The sequence below is a fragment of the Etheostoma cragini genome, chromosome 18 (assembly GCF_013103735.1).
Source record: "Etheostoma cragini isolate CJK2018 chromosome 18, CSU_Ecrag_1.0, whole genome shotgun sequence".
Lineage (NCBI taxonomy): Eukaryota > Metazoa > Chordata > Actinopteri > Perciformes > Percidae > Etheostoma > Etheostoma cragini.
Window position 1 is genome coordinate 20,167,940 of NC_048424.1, and position 7,489 is coordinate 20,175,428.

The 7,489-nt window shown below is 42.1% G+C and overlaps 1 long non-coding RNA gene across 1 annotated transcript in view; it reads left to right on the forward strand.

Moving 5' to 3' along the window:
- The window catches only part of LOC117961818, a 19,829-nt gene that overhangs the window by 963 nt on the left and 11,377 nt on the right, over positions 1–7,489 (forward strand). The window lies entirely within an intron of this gene.

Sequence of the window (7,489 nt, forward strand, 5' to 3'; positions counted from 1 at the left end):
GGGGAGGCCTGTGAAACTTGTTGGTGGCCCGGGATTGAAATTCAAATCAGAGCTCAAAACTCCTTTTTTCAAAGACAACGTGCGTATAAAAACCAAGTTTAATCTCACTTTCTTCACACATCTGGGACTGCAATGCCCTCTCATGGCTGCACAAGTATACACCCGGTGTGAGTTTTAAAATGGAGAAGAAAAGTGAAAGCAAGCCTCCCACAATGCAATGGGAGCGCGGGATTGTGTCGAATGAAGGTTTGCCGCGTTCATGGGGGAATATCACATGTTGTCAATATGGATGGATAAGGGTTGTGAGCTTCCTGCTCTGTACTGTAAATTGCTCCGCCTTCATCCGAGCCTCGCTGTGTGTGTGTGTGTGTGTGTGTGTGTGTGTGGCATATATAAATAAACTGTTTACCACGTCCGTGTGAACTTATGCATTTATGCATGCGCACATGTAATAACACATTTCCCAATATTGTTAAAGCTGCAATCTTGCTCAAAACTACTGAAGTTTGTGCATGCTTGACACGCTTAAATTCACACCCACACACACACACACACACACACACACACGCACACAGGATATCATCTACAGGCCATCTCACAGGCCATCCCATCAAAGGAGCGGCTATTTCTCCCATTCCCTTGCCTGGCTTTTTGTCTCTAAATCTGACAGCGCTCTCATAATAAGCAGCCTTGCATATCAGCTCCTTGGAAAGAGATGCAACTGCTCAACTGAAGGCAGGAGGGAAGGATGGAGGGGGGGGGGGAAGGAAGGAGGGGGAGGAGGGGGTTGGGGGGGTGGGGGGGATCGAGATCGCGAAGACTTCTGTCACTTCATGAAAAATAGCTTCCCCTTTGGACGGAACTTCACAGGCCACAATCAAGCGGTGCCAAGACGCTGCAATCGTGGCAAATCAAGTCAGCATCTATTAATAATATTTCTGGGGCTGCTGCGGTGAGTGCGCGGCGTGTCCTCCCGCTGTCACAGCCCCGTGATGGAGCGCTGCCTTTATCTCAGCCCTGGCACGCTTCTGTCACCGTGATAAACAATTCACACACAAATATGAATAAGGATCCTCCCAGTAGGCCCCTACACACCCTGCCTTTTCCCCTCATTTCCTAGATTGGGGGGAATGTAATCTTCAAGCTTGATATTTCTCTCTTTCTCACTCCCTCTATCACTCTCTCTTTCTCTCCATCTATCTCTTCTTCCCGCCCTCCCTCCACCCCTCCGTTCCCGTTCCCTTTCTTTTCAATCTGTCTTTCAAAGATATGTAAATGACCCCGAGATGGGACCCCGGTGCGTAGGTGGTGTAGCGTGAATGTCAAAGCCTGGGCCTGTGAACCCTACACACACACACACGCACACGCACGCACACACACACACACACACACACTGTAAAGATGTCTGCTTTGCATGCTTATTCACAATAATGTGTTAGAGTTGCATGCACACACAAGGACAGACACACACTCATATCTAAAGGACATTGGGTTTGTCATCAAGAAGCAAAAGGACCTGATCCTCTGTCACAGTACAGTCACACTCCAGCTTGATCCCAACCATCATGAAAATGTATCGATATATATATTTTCTTGAGCTTAGTGGGAAAATTGATAATTTATGAATGAACGTATGCGATTAATTTCACTGCCTACCTGCTGTGCTTACTGTCATATTATGCACCACCCATTATTTAAAGAAGAAGTTCTTTCATTACATGCAACATCATGAAATTAGAGTGCCATTAATAGTTTTCTTTACAAGAGAATATAAGATATAGAAAAAAGAGCATGTTATGATTACTATTACCTGTAATTCCTCTCCATCCTCCTAACACACACACTCAAAGCCAGTTTGGTATTTATGGGAAATGATGGACAAAATAACTTGAACATGACTAAAGTGGTCATTGAGGAATACTGTAATGTGATGTAATACTGTAATACTTCCTTTTTCCAGTGCAATAGTGTGTTTTTGAAGAGAGGAGCTGTCCTACTTGTTTAGAGTAGTATGTGGTCAGGTTGTTCCATAGTTTGCCATTTAATTCGAATATACTTTTATATACAAATATATAAAAAAATGCTTTTAACAAAATACACATTTAAGGAGAACTGGCAATACAATTTAACATGCAACATCTCTTTTCATTCATGTTACATCAGCAGCAGCTAGAGGCCATGTCTGATGAATACCCAGTGGAGGAATGTAACTGCAGTACATGTATCTAGTTGCACTTAGCTAAGTACAATTTTGAGGTACTTATATTGTACTTCAGGGTTTCCATTGTATGTTAATTTAATCTTCTCCAAAAGGGAAATGTTGCACTCTACATTTATCATTATTGTACTACAGATATGGTTTCTTACTTACACTTGCTTTGTAGATTAAGATTTTACACACACAATATGTAATTACTTTATAAAGTATGATGCATTGTTACACAATAAACTACCCAGCAATCTATAAACCAGGAACCTTTCCTACATATAGCTACGATTGGATGTATTTCACGTATTTATTACTGTGCGGCTGGTCCGCTAATGGTTGTAGTACATGAGACTGGAGCGCTGAGTAGAAGAGGGGGGGGGGGGGCAGTAGCAGTCCGTAGGGAGTTGGGTTGGAAACCGGTCGCTGGTTCAAGTCCCCATACGGTCCAGTGTGGTGGTGGACTGGTAGCTGGAATACTTTATTGACCCCTGAAGGGAAATTCTGTGAACTAGTTGTAGTTCGGTGCCTGAACTTCATATTGCTGCCATGTGATCTGCCTTCATTTTGAAGATACAAGGAATGCATAAAGAGTGCATAACTTTTTATACAATATCTTAAGAACCCATTCATATGAATGCGTGGGATAGATAGATAGATAGATAGATAGATAGATAGATAGATAGATATGGTCTTCTTCTTCTGTGTTCTGCAGAACAGTTCACACCTGGTCTTTTAGGTGTCTAATTGTCAGTGGTTGCTTCCTGCCAGGCCCCGTCCCCCCATGTCCGTGATGTAATTGCGTATTTCCAGCGCAGTGAAACATCCAAAGAGGCCTAAATGAGATTTCACCCAGCAGGACGGAGCTCGCGGTGTGGCGCCGATGATGAATGTATCGTAAGATTGATTAGTGCTAGTAAGAAGTGTGGCGGATACGGCCACCGGAGGTGTTTGTGCGTGTGTCATTGTGTGTGTTTGAGTGTGAGGGAAAGACAAGAGGTTGGTGATAAAAGTGACAGTGTGTGTGTGTGTGTGTGTGTGTGTGTGGCCTGCAGAGAGTGTGATTCAGGTGAGAAGCTGAGGTGGAAAACAACATGTAAAAAAAAAGCAACAAAGATCCCAATTCTCCCATGAAGTTAATAGATTGAGACAGCCAAAGATTAAAGTAACATCCACCATAATACAAGCAACTTCATTTAGTATGCATTCCTTAGTAAAAGATAACTCGGTGGTTTGAAATGCTGCAACAGTTTGCCAACTTTCAATAATTGGGCATCACTTGTCATGTTAGACAGTGTCGGAGAGATGCGTGTTATTCGCTTTTGTTTCAAGACGCATCTTTGTTTTCGATAGAAATCCTGCGTAGGAAAGGAGGATTGATTGCAAGGAGATGTTCACTTTGTCAAAACGGATCAGTTTCTCGACAGGGAAAGTCAAGATTTCAGCTCTGGATGCTAAACAATATGGATTTGTACCTGCTCACAAGTGTGTGTTATTAGTGATAATACACTGCCAGTATTCATCTCAGAAGTCACTTAGTTTAACCCTGAAAATCAACACTTCTGTTGACGCTTTTTATCACGGTTTATTATTTTTTTCTCACATTTTTGTCCCTTTTTTCAACACTTTTGATGCTTTTTTTCAATGTTTGGCCCTCTTTTGACGTTTCCAACACTACAAAACACTAACTTATTAACTTCAGTTTTACAGTTATTTGGAATTTATGGTCAAAAAACCTCATTTCTAGGTAATTATACCTAATGTTTGAGTTAGAAAAGCTGAAATTAGGAATTATTTAGACTAATATGAAAGAATTGATGTTGATGGATAATCACAGACTGGAATGGGTCTGTTGGGTCCTTGTAAATTCTGGAGCATGGTCTAGACCTACTCTATCTGTAAAGTGTCTCGAGATAACTCTTGTTATGAATTGATACTATACATAAAATTGAATTGAATTGAATTGAATATGTCAACTTTTACTCAATACAATTTCAAAACCACGTCAATGTTTTGACACCCCAAAATGAATGAAAGTCGAGATTTGTACTTGCCAAAGAGCATTGTGTGGAATCAATCATGTTATTTTGGGTAGTTAGAAAGAACACTGATATAGGAAAACAGGTCAATTTGACCCGAGGACAACATGAGGGTTAACAACCTGTCTTTGGTCCGCACAAAAGTTACTAATTACATCCTAAACTTAATTTGTTAAATGACTGTAACACAGCAGGTTTGTTCTTTCCTTTAAGTTCATAGCATGGTGATTGCATTCAATATAGCCGTCTCACTAATACTTTTATTTTAGAGCCAAACTCACACCTCACTAGGGGGGGGGGGGGGGGAAATCACCAGACGCCTTCCGATACCGTATCATCACGATACTTATGCCATGATTCGATATTATCGCGATTTTAAACATATTGCAATATTCTGCGATATATTGCAATTCATAACCTTTTTTCCAACTTCAAATTTTTTCCCAATTTCAAATGATGAATTTTCAAATGATGTCCCCCAAAATAAAAGGAAACATCTAAAAATACTAACTTCAATTGTATTGCTGCAAAATGGGACAAACTGATCAACACATGCAGTATATGATAAAAGATCAATACTTGGCGCCTGTGTATCAACACAGTATTGCGATATCACGATACCATGCTGTATCGATCCCCCCCCCCCCCCCCCCCCCCCCCCCCCCCCCCCCCCCCCCCCCCCCCCCCCCCCCCCCCCCCCCCCCCTACACCTCATCCAGCCATTTTGGGCTGTAACCCTTTAAAACGAAGCAATGTCTGCCCGGAACATCAAAGGCTACGGCCTCGGCGTGTACATGAAATGTCAGTAGTTCAACCAAAGAGGCATTTTTAGAGTATTTTTGTCTATTTATAGTATTTTTGCCGTCCACGAGCAAGATCGCAAAAAATCCAAATCCTTGAAATATATGAAACTAAATATGTCAATGGCATCAGTAACATCATGTAAGTCACATACAGATAAAGTCATACGTCGGTTCACATTCTGTCAGTTTTGCTTTTTGATCATGTGACACTTAGAGTTGGGAACAGAGGGAGAAAAGACTAGACTAGAAGACTAGATTAGATTACATCGCACCCCTTTTCACATAGGACACCTGCTGACACACAGATATTAAAAGTAGAGATATTAACTCTGTCACATCAACACATCTCCAGTCATTCTGTTGACATATCTGTAGATATTTCTCTTATATGCTTACTCTGTAGTGTCTATAATTTCTGCAGAGCATACAGCCTTGGTTGTCTCTACATGCTTGATAAACATGGTTTAGCCCTCAGATTCCATCAGGACGCAGGCCTCTAGGCTTTGGCGTGGGATCACTGTGCCTCCTTCATAAGAAGGAAATGTCTGTGCAACCCTTCTTACTGGAAGCTAGCCACAACGCAGCGAGCCAAAAACACCACACGGACAATTCCCCGCACTCTGCTTTTAATGGTGGTACACAGAGGCGATAATCATAAAAAAAAGCTCTGGTCTCTTTCTGAATGGTAACTGACATCCGTCTCCTACAGGAACCGCACCCCCAACGCTGGGCAATTTCTCCTCAACATGCAAAACTGTGGGGACGAAAATGTGGGACCTGCCATTCTCCATGCATATTAAAGACACTTGTCATCAAGACGTCACCCAGGAGCTATGAGAACAAGAGGTACAGTTCCTTCGAGACAGACTCACTCACCATCAAAACCATGAAATTAGACCTGGGAAAATATCCTTGTGATGGGAAAAATGCTACACTTTAGTGCATTTTGCATATAAAAGAAAAACTGAAAACGGATGCATGTAAATTGCCCGTGCCACAAAGACAAATTGGTAATTCAGGTTTGGAATGAAAATGACACTAAAGTGCAAAAAGGAAATGGTGCAGCGTGAAAGGAATAAGGGTTGTTAAAATGTCACATTTGAGATTCTGCGCCTTTAGGAATCGAGATGTATTGTTAGAGGAAATGTGATAAACACGAGCCAAATGTACGGGAAGCAAATAGAGGTCCGTGTGTACCACGTTGTCTTAGTCAAGACGCCCACAGAACAGAGATAAACTGATGAATGCACCATTTGTGGTTATATACTTCCTCGTACCTTTCTCTTAAAATGTGCGTTTGTGCTGTAATGACAACAAAAAGGGAAAAAGTACCCACGCAATGGCGTTCGAAGCGTAATTCTGAGGAAATGAAAACCAAATGTTGATATGTTCAAAGTGTTTGACAGATCTGTAGAAACACACACGCTCGTGTACTTCTATTTTGAGGAGGTACCGTTTTCAAATGGTCCCAAACAAAATCATAACTTTTCAGTTTTGGACGACATGTTTAATCCACATCCAACACTCCAAACACTTCTCACACAATTAACACTTGATCCAGTGTCGGTGAACAAAACAATAGACTTTACTGCCTGTATTCGGTGTATATACAGTAATAATGCAGAACGCTTCCCCCACATGGGTGCTGAAGACACCAGCCGCCCCCCCCACACACACACTCCTTGTTTGTCCCTGGGCTCCTCAGGGCCCAAGACCAGTGCCCTCCAGGATGACAAATGGCCTTAATGAAATTGGACAACTCAGCATACATGCATAAGAGGCTGTTAAATATTGATAGTGAAGATCAACGTAGCGGTGCATATTCCACTCTTTAATATTTTAAGTGTCAGACAGGCCTATTGTCTATCTATTGGTGGAGGGGGGGTGGTGGGGTGGGGGGGAGTGTAAATCACTGTCTTTGTCCCCCAGTTCTCTTTGAGACACATACGTATGATGGCCGGGGCAGCGTTCACTCAGCTACGGATGAGAGCACCCAGGTCCCCGCTTTGCATATGCTCGACAAAAGCAAGTCATGGCGCGACATCCTTTCATACATTTTCATTTGGATCAAGTGGGTTTATGCATTTGAAAAGCTCACATGTAAGCAAGAAAATGAAATCCATATAGTTATTTACAGTTGAAGCAGCAACATTCAAAAGGTCGACCCTGATAGAGTTTCGTTTAAGGAACAAAAAGGCCGCCCTCAAATCTGGCTTCACTGATGATAAAAAAAGAAGATCTCCAGCTAAAAAGACGAGTCTTAAGATTTTGTTTTGATCCATGCCCTTACATTCTCCTTTCTTTCCCCTAATGCATTAATCATTTTACATTTTCTGATGCTATGAAAGAATGTAATGCAATATCAAACGCTGCACGCGTGCCAACACGTGTGTATACAGTGTACTTATCACAGTGGCGGTCCCGCACCTTGAGGGCGTGTC